This window comes from Schistocerca serialis, chromosome 4, assembly GCF_023864345.2.
Source record: "Schistocerca serialis cubense isolate TAMUIC-IGC-003099 chromosome 4, iqSchSeri2.2, whole genome shotgun sequence".
NCBI lineage: Eukaryota > Metazoa > Arthropoda > Insecta > Orthoptera > Acrididae > Schistocerca > Schistocerca serialis.
Window position 1 is genome coordinate 462,020,829 of NC_064641.1, and position 22,364 is coordinate 462,043,192.

Consider the following 22,364-nt stretch of genomic DNA (forward strand, 5'->3'; position numbering starts at 1 on the left):
ATGCAGTACGCATTAAAGCTGCAGCCAGGGCAGCCCATCATCAGCATCGCCGTATTAATAACACCCAACTTCATTTCGCGCTCGCTATTACAATTCTGGGAAAAACATTTCAAAAGAGAGTTAGTACAGGAAAAATTACTCAGCTACACACGACATTTTACCACGTTCAGTAACATCTGCGCACTCATGCAACACATACAAACGTTATAGGTGCACAACATTCTGATTTTTGACTGGGACAACATTATCATCGAAGGATATTATGATATTGTCGCAGAAGTAAATTAATAAAGTGCCAGACCCCAGTTTCTACCTAGGTTCTCGGGAGGTTTACCTTGATAGTAAGACGATTGCCAGAACTGATAAGCATCTCCCATTTATTTTCAGTTGGGGTACCCCATTTGCCCCACTATCAGCTTTTCTCTCAATTGTCTGAGTAGAACCGCGGCCCTTTACAGGGCCGTATCTCGAATAGCCCGCTCGACACCTAGGATTAAAAAAACGGGAAGTACTACTAACACTGAACAAAATTAATACAGCTTTGAATCCTATGTCATTAATCTAAGTTGTACAATGATTCACAATATCATCTTCTGCTCTCCGTGCAAACAGGAGATGAGCTAAAAAGTAAGTGGTACAATGAAACGGAGCTAGCTCCAGCAAATGTTTTAAAACAAAAACATAACGAAAAGTTAACATGAATGTTACAATATTTAAATCATCTCACGTCTTGGGAGACTATGGATTGTCTTTTAATATTGTTCCGTTACACACTCCCCAGACACCTGTGCAGTATGGGTGTCAAAAACACCCAACTCGTTTGTTCAACAAAAAAAAACATCGTAAAGGTTTGTTCAACAAAAAAACATTGTAAAGTGTTTTAAGTGATTTATTCTTGGAGTGTGAAGGGCACCGCTTCCACGAATTCACTTAAAGTAAGCAAGTTAAGACACAAATTTCCCACTAGTGTTACGGCTAACCTCGCATCAGAAAAAGCCTCTAACACAGCCATCATACATTTTTAAGAGACTGGGATCTGTGCTTATAACTGAGTGTCTATTTCCACTCAACTCTTCCCTACCAATCTGTCTTTCAGGCGATAGTTCCATACCAACGTATGACCGTACTTAAGGGAGGCCATTGTGTAACAGAAGAATAATTACCAATTGCACTTTACAACAAATTACTGCATGTTTACTATTGTTTACAGATTTCGCCTCTCAAGAAAGAATTTGATTTGTTTCCAGTTACTGTGACTCGTTATAACGATATGTTACACAGCTATGGATTTAGTATACCAATACAGAACTGTTTAATCATCAGATATATCGCACATGTAATAAGGTGCTATACATGTGAGTGTAATATATATACTAAACGTCAGTAAAATATGAATAACAAAAAATCTGAAGTGAGATTTTTATTGAACCATGATATGCACACTCACACGCTAATGTGCACAGTAACTAGACAATTTGATAAGGATCAACGATTTCTACAACTCAAGGATATGCAATGGTAAAAGTTTTTCAAGGATAATGATTTGTTCTTAGAAAAAAGTAGATAGATTGCTGATATGTATTTTTGTATTCATTCCAGTCATTCTATCGTTGTTTTTGTGCCCCCAGTTATATGAAAGAGAAACGCACTTAGGTTGTGACTGCTGCAATGATGGGAATTGGTCCATATGTTATCACTTCGTTATTCCGTGTACATTAGGTCGGGAGATGTGTTCTTCGAAAACTGCATACACCATTTTCCGGTCAGACAGATCAAAGCAACTGCATTCGATTCTTCAGTTTTGGTTGATCTGTCGGAGAAGGAGGCTCTAGCATTGTAGACTCCAGATATCCCCCTCACGTAAAAGTGTCCTTAAGCTCAGAAAGCGAAATAGTGGGTCAACAATCGTTTGATTTTGATCATTCAGCAAGACAACTTCAAACGAATGCAGTCTACCATCCACAAAAAGTTTAATATGAAGAAGTAACACGGTTTTATAATCAAAATCGTACCAGTATTTTGTAGAAATACGAAATGGTTACATTATGTAATGCAATATCAAGAGCGTGAAACTCGCTGACCTATCTGGGACAAACTAGTGACTTGAATTTCGCTTTTCTCGATAAGAAGCACAGTCTAGTTTTAGGAGGTAATAGTAAAGACAATTACAAATCAGGTAACTTAATTGGTAAACAAGTTACTCGCCAAGCATAGTTCAAGATGAGAATGGTTATTTAAAATGAATAAATCTGTTGTAAAATTATCTCCGTCCGAACGGGTTTGGAAGACGTTAACGGCACTGACCGACCGCCTTGTCATCCTTAGCCTATAGGCCCCATTGGCTGCGGATATGGAGGGGTGTGTGGTCAGCACATCGCTTTCCTGGCCGTTGTCAATTTTCGTGACCGGAGCCGCTACTTTCCAGTCAAGTAGCTCCTCCATTAGCCTCACAAGGGCTGAGAACACACCGCTAGCCCACAGCGCTCTGCAGACCGGACGGTCACCTATGGAAGTGTAAGCCAAGCCCGACAGCGCTTAAATTCGGTGATACGACGGGTACCGGTGTTACAACTGCGGCAATGCCGTTGGCTCTTGTAAGATATTATACAATATTTTTTTAGATAGAGCCGGCACTCGAGAAGTGCTATCACTTCTTTCTGTTTTGTTTTCTGTATTTGTAGAAGTCCAGATGTTGATGCGTAAGCTTCGGGTCTTGATGAAGTATGCGAGCAGTTCCTGCAGAAAAGTAATGATATTAGTGATATTACTCAAGTTGATGACTTTCGAAGAAGTCAGTGATGCACCCGAGACATTCTGCCAGGCCCTGACATATCAAATACGGCATTAATCTGAGTACAGAGGACTACAGTTTTTGGAAGGAATTTGGACTCACCGACTCACTATTAACAAAATGTCTCCGTACGATTTCTTGCATTATTGCAGTGGGAGATTCTGTAATTGAGTCTGAAAAAGACGTGCCCACGTTTTCTTCGTGTGCGCCAACTCCAGCTCGGCTCGTGGATACAAACAAGTTTTGTTTCCAGTTAGAAAATTAACATTGTTGGAGTCAGTTTAATGCTTTGCGACGTTCATCGTAGTTACAGGTTTGACTCATTATCCTATTTGGTTGTCCAGTGTAGCGGCAAACCTTTAATTACTGGTAAGTGCGTCTCTGAGATGTTGGGAATCTCTGCAGGGTGTCGTTTCGCTGTTACGCCAGAGCCCCTGCCTAGATGCGCTGGTCGGTACCAGCAGTGCAGTTGGCGACATCTGGCGTCATCCACCAACAACTACTAGCCTTGCCGCCTCGAACGGTGGTGCCAGCAGCGTCACCATCTGGTGGTCGACGAAGTAACTTCTTCGGCGAGCGACGCGAACGTCGTTGCTCTTAGCAACGGTTGCTTTCGAATATCGTGAGCTGCAGCCTTTTTCAGAATGCTACTCCATTTCTTCAAGCTCTTCTTTAAGTAACTTGTACAGACTGTCAAAATGCTTTGATGCGACATGGACATCTCAATCCTACATTGTTTCATAGAAATACCGATGATTCGAAAGACAGGCCACAACGTAGGTCTCGGTGATCAGTGCAGAACTACCGGTTGGCTATCTCTCAAGGTATCGTTTCTCACATTAATCGTATTTTTCTTTTAATGAACAATGATGAGACAATATGGAGACCTGTCATAATTTCCATAAATAAACTTGTTTTACCATTGACGTTTTTCAGTCAGAATTCACCTCCACGTGGCATCAGAGTACACAATCTCCCTCAAACACTGAAACTGTTGTTTCTCTAAATTAAAAGTAATTACAACGTGCATTATGTAAAAAAAAATGTTAAGGAAACTGTCTTTATGCTGTCTCATGGCTCTAAATACACCAAGCTATTTTGTTAACCATTCTTCCTTACTAACTTCGAAGAGGTATTTCCTTTTCCTCTTTTTCTTTTATAAAGTAAACTTAATCTTCAGCTGAGATCAGGGCGCCAGCTACAGTTAAACCTTCTCTTGAGGAGGAACAAGTATACAACTACACCTGGAAGAGGGTACACAACTTGAACAATAGATTTTCATTACTTTATTGTAATTTGGGTCCACAGCGTCTATAAAATTTTATAAATGATGTCATCTCGCTTTAAGCTGTTAGAGATTTATTTTACAATTGCAATTTCGGCATTCAAGCTTTTAAGTAACATAATACAAATTTGATTGTACACACTGTTAATCCCACTTCATGTTGTTGTCATTACCTTCTATTATGTTTTGTAGATACTTGAAAGACTTAATACCGAAATTACAAGCGTAAAATAAAACACAAACAGCTGAAGCCAGAGGACATCATTTTAAAAAAGAAGAAATATTCAAGGTGTGTCTTTGTAAGCTGTTGTAGTAAGTTCAATGGTCATTCAAGATAGGAACGAATGTGCCTGCGTCTTCAGTGCTTCAGAGTCGTCTAGACAAATTCTAAATTTTGTTACACATTTGACATTCTTGCGAACTGTGCAGCATCGAAGACACAAAGAAATTTAAAAGAGGAATTAGGGCAAACGAAAGTGTTGACCAGTGCTGTTAGCACATCCAATGTAATACAATGTATTGCTCAACAATGTTTCTCGGTGAGTGTCACAGTTGCCCGTAATTATAAACGACAGCTTAGAGACAGACGTGTAACTTTCGCTCTTCGCTATCAAAAATTAGAAGCTATGTCAGCCTGTCGGCGCATGGATGGAAAATGCTAGTAAGCATATCAGCAAGTCATTATTTGATTCTACATGAGCTGCGATGCACTCTTCGAGAAAAATCGATTCACCCATCGACTGTTGTTTCCGAGAAAAATCGATTCACCCATCGTTTGTTCATTGTTGCCCACTCCTTCCGCTCTATATTTACATGACTATTCTGGAATTCACATTCAAGTTCAACGGGCTACTTTCATACTGTTTTTCTGGCGTTCTATTCTCGATAAGCGTAAGGGAAAAACGAACACTTAAATCATTCCGCGCAAGCTCTGATTTCACTTGTTTTATTACGATGATTATTTCTCGCTATTAGGTGGGCATCAACAAAATATTTTTGCATTTGGAGGAGGAAGTTTGAGATAGAAATTTCGTACTAAGATCTCGCAGCAACGTAAAACCCCTTCATTGTAATGTCTGCCAGTCCCAACTCGCGGCCGGCCGGTGTGGCCGAGCGGTTCTAGGCGCTTCAGACTGGAACCGCGCGACCGCTATGGTCGCAGGTTCGAATCCTGCCTTGGGCATGGATGTGTGTGATGTCCTTAGGTTAGTTAGGTTTAAGTAGTTCTAAGTTCTAGGGGACTGATGACCTCAGATATTAAGTCCCATAGTGCTCAGAGCCATTTTAACCATTTTGAACCAACTCGCGTATCATGTGCATGACACTCTCCCCCTATTTCGCGATAACATAAAAGGAGCTATCCTTCATTGGACTTTTTCGATGCCCTCCGTCAATTCTATCTGGTAAGGATCCCATACCGCACGGCAATACTCTGGCACAGGGTGCCAAGCCTAGTGTAAGCAGTCTCTTTAGAGTGCGTGTTGAATTTTTTAATTGTCCTGCCAACAAAACCTAGTCTTTGATTCGCCTTACCGACAATATGATATATGTGATCGTGCCAGTTTAAGCTCTTCGTAATTCTTATCCCTAGTTATTTAGTTGAAATGACAGCCTTTAGATTTGTTTGATTTATCATGTAACCGATTTTAGCTGATTCCCATCAATACAAGTGAGGATGGCTTCACACTTTCCATTTTTACGGGTTATCTTGTCTAAACCGTTTTCCAATTGTTTTTGATTTTGCGATGATTTTAGTAGACGGTGAGTAACAGTATGATCCACAAACAATCTAAGAGGGCTGCTTCCCGTTTTTGACTGTGACATATTTCAAAAACTAAATAAACATGTCTCGAATTCCCTAGTGACGGTCAAGTGGCCCCACTTCTTACATCGCTTTTTCACTATAGGGCACCGCCGCCCCAAGAAACTTCCGTCACAACGCAAAACAGCAATCTTCGCATATACATGATAAATGTAGTTTTCAACGTGAACATCCCTCTGACGTAAACCTGTTAGACCGAAGCCGATAATAGTGTTATTTATCCTTAATAAACAGCGTACCAGCGGAAAAGTGCTCCTATCGGAGCACAAAAAATGCCAGTACGCCCCTGTTAATTACAAGACTGACTGAAAAGTGGGGTACCAACTGCCTTATTCTACCTTTCTCAGCACCTTTAAAAATTTTCCCAAAAATTTTGGCATGCGAATATATTCGCGTTCTTTTTAATAAGCAAAACAACTCTCACTGCCACAAGCTGCATAACTATGACTCGCTCACACTGACTAGTCCATCGCTGTAACCCGCTCAAAGCAATCCACTCTCATCTGCCCATTCTCAAACACTCATTCAGGCCAAATCATTGCATTATCTCTTCTTGTCTCTCTACCTGTCACTGTCCCCCGTCTCAAAGCAGCAGTCTCCTTCGTTCTGTCCTACTGCTACGATCTCCTCTCTCTTTCGCCGTCTCCATCTTCCTCCCTCTTACTCCTGCTACCTCCTTCATTCCTTCCCACTGCTGCTCTCTCTTCTCACTATCACTATTTCTCTCTCCTTCGCTGTCATTGTCATAATCTCTTATTATCTGGCTTCCACCTACTTAAACCCTCTCCTTCTCTTTATTTCTCACCCACTGGCCCTATTTCTTTATTTTCCTAACACTGTTCTGTCATCGTCAATTATGTTCCACTACCGCCGTGTGCCTCTGTTTCTCTCACACTGCCATTGTCTCCTTCGCTGTTTATGTACCACAACCATTGTCTAGCACTTCCAATATTTATTACTTCTCTTCCCGACTGTGACTGTCTCCTCCTCTCTCAGCACAAAAAAGTATGAATATGTTTGCATGCCAACGTATTTGGCAAAACTTTTAAGGATGGCGAGGAAGGCAAAATGGGGCAGCTGGTACTCTACTTTTCAGTAAGAATCTTTAAATAAACAAGAGCATATTTGCCTTTTTTGTGCTCAAAGGGGAACGTTTTTCCGCTGGTTCCCTTTTTTCCCTGCTACAGCAAGGCATGTCATTCATATGAAAAGAACTTTTTGTGTCAATAAAGATTTAATAGTTTAATTATGTGAAGTTAAAGTGACGCAAGATCATATAATTTAACACCTTAGAGCTGATTTTGTGTGCACAAAAATTTTGTATTTGTTTCCTCACGACAACAACAGGGGTTCCCAGAATACTTCTGATGATAATAGAGACATATTACAGCATTTCCCTCCGCCACGTCATTTCATAAACTACATTTGCGCCTCATACTAGATTTTTCCAGTGTATTTTCCTTGTGCAGTAGGGTAAATCTGAACCTGTTTACCGGAGTTCAATTGGCTCTGAGCACTATGGGACTTAACTTCTGGGATCATTAGTCCCCTAGAACTTAGAACTACTTAAACCTAACTAACCTAAGGACATCACACACATCCATTCCCGAGGCAGGATTCGAACCTGCGGCCGTAGCGTTTACCTGGGAAACGGGTCAAGATATCAAGAAAATTTTCAGGGATGTTCGATACTGGGATCTTAGGAAAATATCGTAAAAACTGCAGTCTTTTTCTGTGCGTGGAATACGCGAGTCTGAAAACCATGTTTTTCGGGTTTTTCAGGAACTGCCCATGAACTATGTGGTGCCTTCATAAGCCCCCTAAGACGCACAGTAGACCACGTCTAATGCCACAAGAACCAACCGAAGTGCTCAATTTTCCTCAGCTGGAAGGAGTGTGGAATATTCACAGTTTGACCCCCTCTAGGGTAGTTGTTTCCTTACCAGAGGGCTAACCATAACATTTGGCGCCACCTTTCCGTCACAAATAGAATCGGACATATGAGCCCCGGAAAAACACCATTTACGCTCGGCTTTTTACTTACTACGTAGCACAAGCTACAACATGTGTACCGATTAACGATGGGTGGTTGTTGTTTCGCAAAAAAGTAAAGAGTTAACGTATGTCAGTGGCATCCTCTGATAATGTTAACTTATGGTTACCCAATCTATTATTGTGTCAAATGTGGCTGAAACTTTAGTTCAAAAATGGTTCATATGGCTCTGAGCACTATGGGACTTAACTTCTTAGGTCATCAGTCCCCTAGAACTTAGAACTACTTAAACCTAATTAACCTAAGGACATCACACACACCCATGCCCGAGGCAGGATTCGAACCTGCGACCGTAGCGGTCGGGCGGTTCCACACTGTAGCGCCTAGAAGCGCTCGTCCACCCTGGCCGGCGAAACTTTAGTGACAGTAACACAACAGTATAGGCGATTGAGCTGTGAGTGCGTTAAAATCGATTTCTCCTGGTCATTAAACCTCTTTGCTCGTTGTTTCGTAGCGGCGGCTTCGCTGGAATCTCGCCCGGGGGAGTGTAGTCGCTCGTAGAGCTTACTGAATTTCACGCCCGCTCCTCCCTGTCTCAAACACCATGATTGTCTGGCGTTCTGCTTCATAACTGCGGTCACCCACTGAGAACGCAGGTCCCGTTATTCGTATTATCGATGGCCTTTGAAATAACATGCATGCGACAGTTCAAGAACTATTGCTGCCTCTGCTATCACGGTCGTGGGTCTGCGTCTTTAGAGTCGGCACCTTTTTCATTTGGCTCTTATGTGGATACCCTTGTGAGGTAACGGGTGAGTTGTGGCTCCCTGGAAATATTCTATGTTCGGAGTTGGCGCGGGCTGCTCGGCAGGGGCCCTATTCTGTATCGTTCATACCGCATGGTGTAGTAGGTTAGTCTCGGTAGTCACGTAATTTTCTGTTCTTTATCGAAATATCCTATTCAGTAAGCTTCTGAGACCTGTTACGGAACGGTCCTCCCAACGATTTTACGACAATTGTACAGAGAGGTTTTGGATTTCGGTGTGACCCTGTCGATCGGTGAGCTGTGATTTATGTACACCTATGATTTGTTATTTTAAACATTGAAACGTCCCCTTTAAACAATTATACACGACTGTCCTTAACCTGACACACAATATTTTGTTAGCGCAACGCAATCTGACTTTCAAAATTCCCTACAAAAGAATGGCCCTGACTAACATTAAACTATACCTTTCACAAATCACTTACCTCACAAAAATCTTCGCTGCTCAAGCTACTGCAATACAGCGAGCGCCACTACTGCCAGCTAAATAAAAGATTCAAACTATGGAAGGCACTAACTACTGATAGGGATAGTTAGCAAATGAAAGATATTAATAGAGAACAAACAATGTATTTACCTTGATATCATCATATATAAATATAGCAGTTCATGACAAATTACAAAACTCCGCCATCTCTCTCCCCACATCCACCACTGCTGGCGGCTCACCTCCAACTGCGCAACGCTACGCGCTGTTCACAGCCAGCTGCCTAACACTACAATGGCGAGTATTACAACAATGCAAAGCAGCCACAGACTGCACACAGCACAGCCAGTGATTTTCATACAGAGGTGGCGTTACCAATAAAAAACCTAAACAGCCTACTTACATAGCCCCCATGCTCCCCACAAAAATTTTTACAAATGGGATTGGGCAGTGGCCAATACAGATTTGAAAAATTTTTTTTCATAATTACAATAACAAAGAAATCAAATGCACACACTTATTGATATTATGTTGGTCAAAAGCTAAAATTTTCTCACAGTCCATAAAGATAGTCCTAATCGTACATAACAGTAGAATAGCAGTGTTTTTCTCAAAGTCTGAGCAGTAAAAGAAAATGCACACGGAAGTAGTGGATTTCCATGCAGTCTTGAAGAAGTAGTGTTGTCCTTCCAACAGAAAGACAGTGCTGACTCTCGACATGCAGACAAGTATTGGGTCACAACAGAGCAAACCCACTGCAGAGTCAGTCGAAGTTTTGATGAATATTGGTAGGTAGGTCATCACAGAGCAGACCCACCGTAGTCCTGGTAGAGATTACGATATTGGTGGGCCACCAGAGGTGCAGACCCACTGCAGTCCTTGTAGAAATAATGGTATTGATGGATCATCAAAGATGTAGACCCACTGTAGTCCTTGTAGAGATAATGGTATTGGTGGGCCACCAGAGGTGCAGACCCACTGTAGTCCTTGTAGAGATAATGGTATTGGTGGGCCACCAGAGGTGCAGACCCACTGTAGTCCTTGTAGAGATAATGGTATTGGTGGGCCACCAGAGGTGCAGACCCACTGTAGTCCTTGTAGAGATAATGGTATTGGTGGGCCACCAGAGGTGCAGACCCACTGTAGTCCTTGTAGAGATGGCCAGCAGCCATCTGTTGCGATTGTGCAGGTGCACATTCACCATCGAAGAGTCTTGCGGAGAATATAGCAAGTCCATAAACCACCACTTGTGCACTCACAAAGTTTTTGGAATTGTCCTTAGAACCAGCAATGCTGTTATCCAGTCCCTTGCTGAATTATTAACACACGTGCAAACACTAACAGTCCCTACTTCTCACATATTGTCCATATACTATGACCAACAGAAACGTGTGCAGTGAAATGTAACTTACAAGTTACTTAATTTGATTAACTGGTGTCAATTACAATATTATAACATGAGAATACAATTACAAAGGTACAAAATACATCATTAAAGAACATAACAATGCAGATAACATTTGTAGTAAAACAGGCGTTACAAAAGAATAGAAATAGACATATACGTCAGTGTTACAGGAATTATGACATGAGTACATACATAAAAGATCAGAATAACTTTCGAAACATCAACTTCACACATGAGCATTAAACAGAACGGAATTAATAATGTCTAACATCTTTACAAAGTAAATAACATATTATTAATGCCAATTATATTCGAGGATAACAGTATTCCTCATCATAGTGAATGTAGCTTAATATTAAAAGAAGAAAAAATTCTATGAAACTACACAGAGACAGGAAGAAAACAAATACACAAGGGTACACAAACACGTACTGGGATAACACAAAAGGAAAGGACAGGGTTCGTTTTCAGTGTAACATTTGGTACTGCAGTCCATCCCAAAACTTCATTCTATAGATCTTTCGTCTTATTTCAACCTTTGCTTCCACCAAAAAAATCTTATCCAAGCATGCTTTCTGTATTCTGTTCATATTTCTTTCAAAATAATTATTTCTGATTGTACAATACTCATTTGGGCCCAAATCCTTTTTATATAACTTCGCAATGCATTCTTTACCTATTCTCCATAGTCAGTTTCTCATATAGTCTACCCCCTCTTAAGCTAACTTAAATCTACTGAGCTCAGATGCTAAACTAAGGGACGAGGCAATGCAGCAGCACGTAAAACAATTATTATAAACAGCAATGAAAAAAAATGGAAAATTGCAAAGCAAGCTACAGTATAAATTAGCAAAAGTCAAATTCAATAACACTATGCCTGGCAAACAGCAGCAACTTATACCTAAACATGACATAGCGCAAGCAGAAAAAATATTACACTAAAATGGCCATGTCTAATACCTATGTCACATCTTAACATTAGAGTGATGCATCACAATTTATTCTACAAAAGAAATTACCAAGTACTTGAAAAGAAAATTATGAATGCAGTTCCTGTGAAGGTAAATGTCGCTTTGTGCTCCCTCATTTTTTTGAAAAAAATTATTATATACTCGATCTGTAGACAGAAAATATTTATATTAGTACATCTATAAAATTTTATTTTAACCAATGCTGCAGTGCAGCTAGAAACTTGATATTAAACAAAATGTGTAAATAAATACATAAAGCAAGCCATATGGCATTTTTCTTAACTAGCAAGGCAATAGCTGTGAAATGTTTCTCATCGTTTCATTAGGCATTTCAGTAAATATCATAAATTACGAGCTCCACAGTATGCTTTCAACAAGGAGATGTCAGTAGCGCGGACAATGACCTTCCCTTTCTTTTTTTTCTACCTGTGCTTCTGACGAGGCACTCACACTAATGGCTTGTTCTCCAGGCGTCTGACACACCTGGGTGCCCACGACGCATTATGTGCAGGTGGTCACTTAACTTTCGTACGGAAATATTTACAACAGCAGTTTCCGCTACAGTGACAGTCATATATACAAAATTTCACAGGTCGAGAATTTACTTTGCAAATGTGTAGAAACAAAATCCTATGAATATAACAGTGTCCAAAAAAATTTTCAGTGGCATTGTGATACATTCACACATTTCATAACTCTTAAAGTACGTTTCTTGGTTTCCAACATCCTTTTCATAAATCAGAGTCCCTAAACACTACTCATTATTCCTTACCTCATTATACATATACATATTCGTTGACACTCGTCTTCAATATTTCATCATAATAGCTACATAGCATAATCAGATTCCTCATATAGCATCAGCTTATTTATCATAAACATACCTCAACAGCATAGTACACATCGTCGTCGTAATAATAACATCATAACACTTCAGTCAAATCTCAAAATCGTCGTAACTTCCTCCAATAATTTCTAAGCCTAAAAAAATTCTCTGCTCATGTCAAAAGTGTCAGCTGCCTCAAACGTACTTTAAAAATCATGATCTCATACCAAATACATCATTCAAAGCTCTCATAGTATCACAATGATTCCGAAAAAATATGAACAGTTTACAAAGTACAGACAAAATACAGTTTCATAAGTGTGAAGTTATCCAACTGTGTAATTATGTAAACACCAGTCACTGATGTAGTAAAAATAAATGTTTGTCTCTCTCAGTTAAATGATCAGATAGCTGTGTAATTTGTGTGTTAGAGAAATATGGTACCGATGTGTAAAGTTGTATAAGCAAATACCATATTAGCTAGGGTTCCTTGTGGTTGCCACACACATGGTACACAAAGTAAGCGTGTACCCCCCTGAGGATTAATGTAATTATACCCTCAGGTGTTACAGATTACAGCAATGAAATGAAATGTATCACTGAAAACCTTTGTATCATTGTACTTCAAATATCTTTAAAAATAAATGTTTTAAGTACAAAATTAATCACTCAAATGCGTGTCCTGTAGCGCTAAATGTGCGTCTTGCTGTAAGATAATTCTGTGGAAGTGTCGTAATTATCGTCCTCCGAAAGCTAAGTTCTGCAGAAGTCAATGTACTTACCTCATGATAAACAAAAGTGAAATGCTTTGCGTATAGATATCGTAGTTATTATGCTTATTGGCGTGATGAAGAAAGTACTGTACAGTAACGTATTGTTGTGCCACGAAAAAGGCTGTCTCATTGTTGCTATACCACAAAAGTTACTACTAAAACCTGTTTTACTTTCCAGAATACAACAGAAAACTGTGCAGATATAAAACAGATACACTGCAAAAGCAACATTGTAAATTGTCACTCATTAGTAGCGTCGTGATAACATCGTGTATCTGTCACATAAACTAACCACTGTGTCCTTTGGTATCTCACAGAAAGTACTTTAAACCCAGAATGTATTTTCAAGTAAACCAAAATGTTGCATCAAAATCTCATTAGCAGTACTGGTAAATGGTCTAAGTATGTGACCCTGATAGTTGTTACGTAATCAAGCAACTAACAAGCAAGAATGTACAAATACAACACTGTGTCGTCTGTTCACTATAACAATGCAATCGTAATTTCTGTTTAAAAATGTTCCCTAGGTTCTAGACTGGATATTTAACTTCAAACATTGTTGTATGTTAACAGATTCTAAATCTGACAAAGCATACTAGAAATGTGAAGTGAAAAGTTTGATGGCAAAGACAAAGTTAAAAAGCAGATTATCTTTCAATAAACGGTTTTACATGTGAAATGTGGTGTAAACCTTTACTCTTCCTAGTACGCAGAGTTTCAACTTCAACGCAATTATCATGTGGTATACGTCGGATTCTGTAAGGTCCATTGTAAACTAGAAAGAATTTGTGACTCAAGTGTTTCTTCTTATGTGACAATGAATGAGCTTTAATGAGAACTTTCTGACCAATATACAATTTCTTTGCATTTGCTTTACCGTGTAGTTTTCTCCTTTTGTCTGCTGCAGATTTTATATTTTTAAGAGCCAAATCAATTATGTCTTTGTGTCGAAGTTTACGTGTATTTGGGAAAGGTACAAGCTCTCTGATTCTGTTCGGTGGTTCTTCATTCTTTAGTACAAGAGTAGGTGGTAAAGCAGTGGAATCATGAGGCATTTCATTCAGCACATTTTGAAATAAGTGTAAATATCTGTCCCAATGCTGATGCTTTCTGTGACAATAAAGTCTGCAAAGCTTATTGATTTCTTTCATAATCCGTTCAGACGGGTTACAATGTGGTGAGTACAATGAAATAAAAACAGGTTTGATTTTATGGTTGCGAAGCATGCGTGACCAAACAGCAGATCTGAATTGCGGTCCGTTATCTGAAATGACTTTACTAACGTGTCCAACTTGACGTAAGAAATTTTTAACAAAGGCGTTGGATACAGACCGTCCAGTGGCTTTACGTAACGGTGTGAAAGAAACAAATTTTGAAGTAAGTTCAACAGCGACTAGAACGTACGAAAATCCATTAGATGTTCTGACAAGCGGTCCCAAGAGATCAACAGCAGCAAATTCTTTTAATTTAGAAGGAATGATAGGAAACAGCGGAGCACTATGGGAGATAGTAGATGGTTTCGCCTTTTGACAAAGTTTACAAATAGACAAGACTCTTCGAATTCTCTTTTCCATATTGTTAAAATAACAAGTCGTTCGAAGAATATGATAACATTTTCGTGGGCCAAAATGTGCGTAGCTGAAATGAATGTACCAAATGAGCTTATTAACAAAATCGTCGGGAATGCAAAGTACCCATAGCTTGTCATCAACAGTGCAGCGTTTGAAGAGTATGTTGTTTCTAACCAGGTAATAATGCCGAATCTGAGTGTGTGTCTTTTCATGCCATTTACTTTTGATGTCTCTCCAAATCGGATCTTTATCTTGTTCATGAGCAATGTCTTTTAAAGATGTGGTGATGAAGTTTTCAAAGGCGACTTTCTGAGTGTAAAGAATACTGAAATTTTTCTCGAGGTTGCCTTCTTTGTTACTTTTCTCAAGCCCAGCCGGTGCGCGTGACAGTGCGTCCGCAACAATGTTCTCCTTGCCGGGAATGTAGACTATTGTGAAGCGGAATTCTTGCAGAAACAATGCCCAACGTTTTAACCTGTCATGATTTAATTTTGAAGACATAAGAAATTGTAATGCACGATGATCACTGTATACTTTTACGTGCTTACCAGAAAGAAAGAAACGGAATTTGTTAAATGCCCAAACGATAGCTAAAGCTTCTAATTCAGTAACGGAATAATTTTTTTCAGATTTTGTTAGCACTCGGCTAGCAAAAGCAATGGTTTTCTGAACGGTAGTGTCATTTTCTATGGCTTCTTGAAATAAATGGGCACCAAGACCGACTTTAGAAGAATCCGTGCTAAGGCAGAAATCTTGTGACAGATCTGGATGAGCTAAGATTGGCGCGTGAAGTAACGCTTCTTTCAAAGAATTGAATTCCAACTGTGCTTGTTCGTCCCAGTTCCAAATAGCATTTTTTCCAGTGAGAGAACAAAGTTTTGGTGTAACAAGAATTTGCATATTCAGAAAACGACGGTAAAAATTTACGAGACCTAGAAAACTGCGGACTTGTCTTTTTGTGGATGGAACTGGAATGGCTCTGATTGCTTCTAACTTTTCAGGATCCGGCTGAATGCCTTCAGAAGAAATAATATGTCCCAAAAACTTCACCTTTGTCCTACCGAATTCAGACTTTTCCAAGTTAACTGTGATTCCAGATTCTGCAAAAATACGTAACAAACTGTTGAGGATGCGATTATGTAGTTCCCATGAAGTTTCTGCTATTAGAATATCGTCCACATATAAGGTGATGTGACGTTTTAAGAACTCAGGTAATATCGAATTTAGCCCGCGAATGAATGCTGCTGAAGAAATGTTCAAACCAAAAGGAAGTTTCCGAAACTGATAACAAACGCCGAAACAAAGGAAAGCTGTGTATTTTCTACATTCTGGATGAAGTTCGATCTGATAAAAGCTGGATCTGAGATCAATGGAAGACAACACTTTTACACCATTAAAATTTTGAAGAAGTTCTTCCATCGTCTGCGGCCTGTCTGTTTCAGGAATAATGATAGTATTGATTTGTCTCGAATCTAAGACAAGCCTGATCGATCCATTTTTCTTCTCAACAACATGTAATGGATTGTTGTATGAGCTTACTGCAGGCTCAATAATGCCCTCGTCGAGCATAGATTGTATTTCTGTTCTAACACGGTCCCTATAATGTGCTGGAATTACATATGGTCTAACACAAAATTTAGTATGCTCACGAACACGAAATTGGTATTGAAATCCCTTGATTGTTCCTGTTTTATGAGTAAAAACTGTGGAATGTTCTTGTAAAATCTCAAAAAGGTCCTGCCTATCAGTGTCATTACAATTCTCAATTGTTTGAATTTTATTCTGAATTAACTTATTAGTGTCAAATGCGCCGTCGACATCATCCCTGTCAGTACTTGCAGAGTGATTGTTAGTGTCTAGTTCCGTAGAAAATTCCGAACTGTTGTCTAACACAAGGTAAAGCCGATTGATTTCTTCGTCATGGTTTGAGAGCCAATCTTCAAATTTCAAAGCTATTGACTTACCTTCCTTCTCTAAACCTATTTCAGCATCGTGAAAGTTTAAGATTGCTTTGTATTCATTCAAAAAGTCTACTCCCAATATAATTTCCGTCGACAATAATGGAACAATGAGGAAGCTCATAGAGAAGCTGTGGCTTTGACAATAGAATTCTAAGTTGGTTTGTTGGCGTACATCTACACTTTTTCCAAAGATTGCACCTTGTAATTTAATCTTACGTAACGGAAGTGTGGGACAATCGTTCGATTTGTTGCATTTGCTAAAGGCTGTTTCACTAATTACTGAAATGGGACTGCCAGAGTCAAGTACTGCCGTAAATTTTACATCATTTACTGTAATGTGAATCACAGGATATGCAATATTGTTATGTTTTATGTCGTGTTCCTGGAGTAAGATGTCCCTAATGTCTTCCATTTTTACGTAATTACTAGCTACGGCAGCTGCGTCGTTAGTGTCATAAGAACGTTTTGTGGCTGCCAGCGGTGTGAGTCATTGCCTATTGTCTCTTTGTTGGCGAGCGTCGTTATTGGGATTTGGAGACCTAACTTCTACAAATTCACCGTGACGAGAGGGCCCTGCCCTGTTTAAATCCCGCCAGTTCTGATGCAATTCAGGTCTGTCGTTACGATCACATCGTCTGTCGTCATGTCGGTAGTTCCTGTAGTTCCTTTCTTGTCGGTTAAGTGGTGGAGAATTTCTCCCTGAATCGTAACTGCGCGTTGGACCGTTGCGTCTAAAGTTATTCTGTCTCCCTTGATAATAATTATTTTGGTTCCCAAATTGTCTGTTTCTCTGATTGTCTCTGTGATAGTCACTACCGCGGAGAGGTGATCTTTCCCTGTAATTATTACTACTCTGCCAACGGTTGTAATACGGGTGGTGTCTGTTTCGGTCACGATTTGTGTTGTGAGAATAGCCTTGTCGCGTCCAGTTATTATTTCTTTCATCGCGGAATTGCGACTGATGTGATCTGTAATTGTTGTGCTCCTGTGTTCCGCGATTGTCAGTGTCACTTTCCAGTTCTTGTAACAGTCCCTGAAAAGCTTCAATGTCGTCTTTGCAACGTCCTGCCAAAATAACATGTCGTAAATGTTCAGGTAATTTGATTAAGCAAATGCGGATGAGTTCTGAGGGGCTATATGGGTTTGACAGGTACTGATTCTTTTGCAACATGTCTTCAAAATATTTCACAAGACTGGAGAATTCAGATTGTTCGAAATGTTTCATCATTATGATGCCATGTTTTACGCGGTCTTGTGTGGCTTGAGACCAATATGCTGAGAGGAAGGCATGGTAAAATTCTCCTTCACTGTGGCAATCGTGAATTACCGATCGCATTCTTACAGCTGGTTCATTCTCTAAGTAGCCACACATAAATTCTAATCTGTGCTCCAATGACCAGTTGGGAGGAAAACAATGAGAGAATTGATGGAGCCATGCTTGTGGATGAATGTCGTTGCCAGAATTCTTAAACGTTTTGAATTTACGTGTAGTAATGAACAGCTTATAGTCAAAATCATCGTGTCGGCGAGTAGCATCTCGGTCATAGTTACGTCGTGTCGGCGGTTCCATCTCAAAATTCGGTGTACCTTGCCAATTTCTTTCATAATTACCGAAATGCCCTGTGTTATTATTTTGTGGCTTTTGCGTATTTCTAAGTTCCTCTTCCCGTGTTGGAGCGCGAGTGTCTTCTGAAATACGTAATTCTTGTATTACCTGTGTCAGCTGATCTTGTACTTCCCGGATTTCTCTTTGGTGTTGCGTATCAATTTGATTCAGATTTTGTTTCAGTTTCCTAATTTGTTCGCTCTGTTCTGTGTCATTAAAGACTACCGGTCTTGCGTCATTCAGATTATCATCTACCTTCGTAGATAAATTATTTAGCTGATCCGAAAGTTCAACTACTTTCTCTGATAATGAACACATTTCCTCAGTGTGTTTTTCTGAACCAAGTTTCAGAGTGTCCATTTGTGTTGAAATCGAATCTACTGTGTCCTTTAAGTTATCCTGAGTTTTTGCAAGTTGCGTAACCGAATCGGTAGATGCAACTGAGTCAAATTTAGCTTGCAAGGTGTCGTGATTTTCATGAACAATGGTTTGCAGTTCTTTTATGGCTGCTTCGTGATTCTGTAATACATTTTCATGCCGCGAAAAAATAGGTTGAAAATGCTCACAAATTTGTGTTTTTACGTCATTACAGACTTTTTGACATTTCGATTCAATGTTATGTAACTCAGTAGTTAAATCTTCACGTGTTTGTTCAAGCGTGGTGTGAAGATTTTGTTCCATTGCGTCTAACTGTTGCTGTGTTTGTCTCTGATGTTGTTCCATTGTGTCTAACTTTTTAAGATTTTGTTCCACTGTGTCTAACTTTCGAAGATTTTGTTCCATTGTGTCTAACTTTTGAAGCTTTTGCTGTGTTTGTCCCATTTGCTGTATTAATTGTAATAACAATGCACTGGTGTCTGGAACATGTTCCTCAGTGCTTTTCGGCAGTGAATTTGCACCGGCAACATTCACATTTTGACAAGCAGAAAATGTGTCTTGACTTATTTGAGAAAACGGTGAGGAACCAAAACCTGAATCTACAGTATTTGCGAGATTGTTTCCTGTCATTTCGGATTCCTGAGGCGAGCTGTTGCCGACCGATCGTTCGATAATGCGTCCCTCTTCACTAATTGTTTCACTGTCCACGCCATTGTTTGCCGCCCGCTCCATTTCCCTATGCACAGTTACCAAATTACTACTTTGAATGTCTGTTAATTCATTACTCTGCGGCGCTAACACACTGCTTTCGTCTTCACTGTCATTTCTCAGTTTACTTTGGAGCCTAGTATTACGTTTTTCACATGCCATTATTGTCACAATATTTCACACGACAACACAGAAAAGCACAATTTGAAGAGCAAAAATAAGAGAACACATTAACATAACACAGAAAAAATATCTAGTTAATTGCACGCACTGCTGAGAAATACTTGGTGTAAAACTGCATGCATGCTACAACTGTTTTACTGTACCACAATGAAAGACTGCAACTACAAAGGAGATTCTCTCTACAATTACGCGCTAGCAATAAACAAAGGCTACACTAATTACACAAACTACAAGAAAAAAAATCAGAAGACTCCAGTGAGGTATCCTGGCAGGGTCGCCATATGAAACGTCCCCTTTAAACAATTATACACGACTGTCCTTAACCTGACACACAATATTTTGTTAGCGCAACGCAATCTGACTTTCAAAATTCCCTACAAAAGAATGGCCCTGACTAACATTAAACTATACCTTTCACAAATCACTTACCTCACAAAAATCTTCGCTGCTCAAGCTACTGCAATACAGCGAGCGCCACTACTGCCAGCTAAATAAAAGATTCAAACTATGGAAGGCACTAACTACTGATAGGGATAGTTAGCAAATGAAAGATATTAATAGAGAACAAACAATGTATTTACCTTGATATCATCATATATAAATATAGCAGTTCATGACAAATTACAAAACTCCGCCATCTCTCTCCCCACATCCACCACTGCTGGCGGCTCACCTCCAACTGCGCAACGCTACGCGCTGTTCACAGCCAGCTGCCTAACACTACAATGGCGAGTATTACAACAATGCAAAGCAGCCACAGACTGCACACAGCACAGCCAGTGATTTTCATACAGAGGTGGCGTTACCAATAAAAAACCTAAACAGCCTACTTACAACATATTTAGCGGTTTTAGCTTTGGATTTAGTGATTGTGTTACTAAAGAATCGCCAGAGGACGCATCTGGTTGGAAAGTGAGTTCATAATACACTATTTTCCTGTGTTGGAAATATGGTTAGGTTAGGTTGTTACTGTGAATGATTACATAAAAAAGGTTTTCGGTCAATATTCTCTCAAAATACGTGTTATTTTTATGCAAATAAGAGTTTATGAGCATTAAATATCGAGACATCTTCTCTGCTTACGTATATTGCATGAGTGTGAACTGACGTTACTAGCGACTTTGTGTACTTTTTCCCACAAATGGTTTAGTTAGTAACTATCGAAACGTGTTTACAACTTTCAAGTAATAATGGAAAGCAATTATGTGAAGCCAGATATTGGAAACATTCCAAACTATGATGCATTTATGACTTGCGCAGAACTGTTTGGCAACGAAGTCAGCCTACGTTTCTCAACACAATAGTGCAAGAATTGAGCGCTATGGCTCTGTTGTTTGGCGTGGCCAAGTCACTTCCGTTTCAGCCGCGCTCGCGAGTGGCCGCTGTTAACTGCTGCGTTGCACTTCCGTGTTTACATCGCTGTACTTGTGCTTCGCCGAGTGCTGTCCATCGGTTATCTCCGTGTTCGTTCCTATTCCTTGTGATCTGATCGCTCTTTCTGGTCTTGCTGCTGCTAATTGGAATTTCGGTTGTTTAACCGAAATTGCGTCGCTGGATTAACCATGGCTACAAACCTCAGGAAGAATACTCAGGTATTTGCTTTTGACAAGAAATTCCGTCCTGTTCTGCCGACACCCCTGGAAATAGATGACTGAATTACATAGTTCTGAAACCGTCCATATCTGGCAACTGGATCAGGAAAAATATTGTGTTTTTGTCAAGTTAATCATTGCTGCGACTGTTGATAAAGTGTTACGAAAGTGGGGCTATGAAGTAGATTTTGTGCATAGAAATGATTATAAAAGTAAGGTTTCCATCTATAGAGCGGACATTCATTACAAAACCGTTCGTGCCTTGAATCTTCCCATTGAAATAGAAAATGGTAAGATTAAGGAATCTCTTTCAAACTGCGGGGACGTTAAATCAATTGCAAATGAAAGATGGTCGCTTCGCTTTCAACTGCAGTGTTTCAACGGGGTCCGCTGTGTAGTGATGGACGTTAAGACGAATATTCCGTCTCACATAGCTGTTTGCGGGTATAAGGCACAAATTGTTTATATAGGTCAGGGAGCTACATGTCATATATGTGACGAAACCGGCCACTTCAGACAGAATGTCCGCGGCGAATTGTTGTTCTTAAAAGTAATTTGATACAGCGTCAGAAGCTTACCTTAAATGATCTGTTACCAAAGAATAGCCCGGATCAACGTGTTGAGGATGTTAACGGAGCGGGCCAAGCAGATGTCTCCCTTCACGATAACAGTCAATTTCCCCGTTAACAACAAAGGGAAACCCTGTTACAACTACTCGTGAAACTGAAATGCAACCGAAAAAACGACCTCTGAATATTCCATGTTCAGCCTTCCGAGAAAACTGTTACAACTTAACTGAAACCTGAGCCACAGGAAAATAAATTAGTTCATCAAAACAACTACCCAGTGACAGCACAATGACGCAATCTTATTCTGTCACCACTATAAACATAAATAAAATTACGTCCAGTTTGAAATTATTGGCTCTTAAGGATTTTTTGTACGAATCCGCGACTGATATTGCCCTGTTACAAGAAGTTCTAATTTCAAATTTAGTAATTCCCGGTTTTGTCAGTTACATAAATGTGTCTCCCGAAACAAGTGTTGGAACAGCTGTTTTGGTGAGGGAAGGAATTACAGTAAGTGAGGTGGAACGACTGGAGTCCGGAAGGGGAATAAGACTAAATTAAATATTTATGATGTGACTATCATCAGCTTGTATGCCCCTTCAGGAAGTTCTCGCCGAGCTGACAGGGCACGCTTCTTCAAAGATGACCTGATATACTTGTTAAGGAAAACTCCA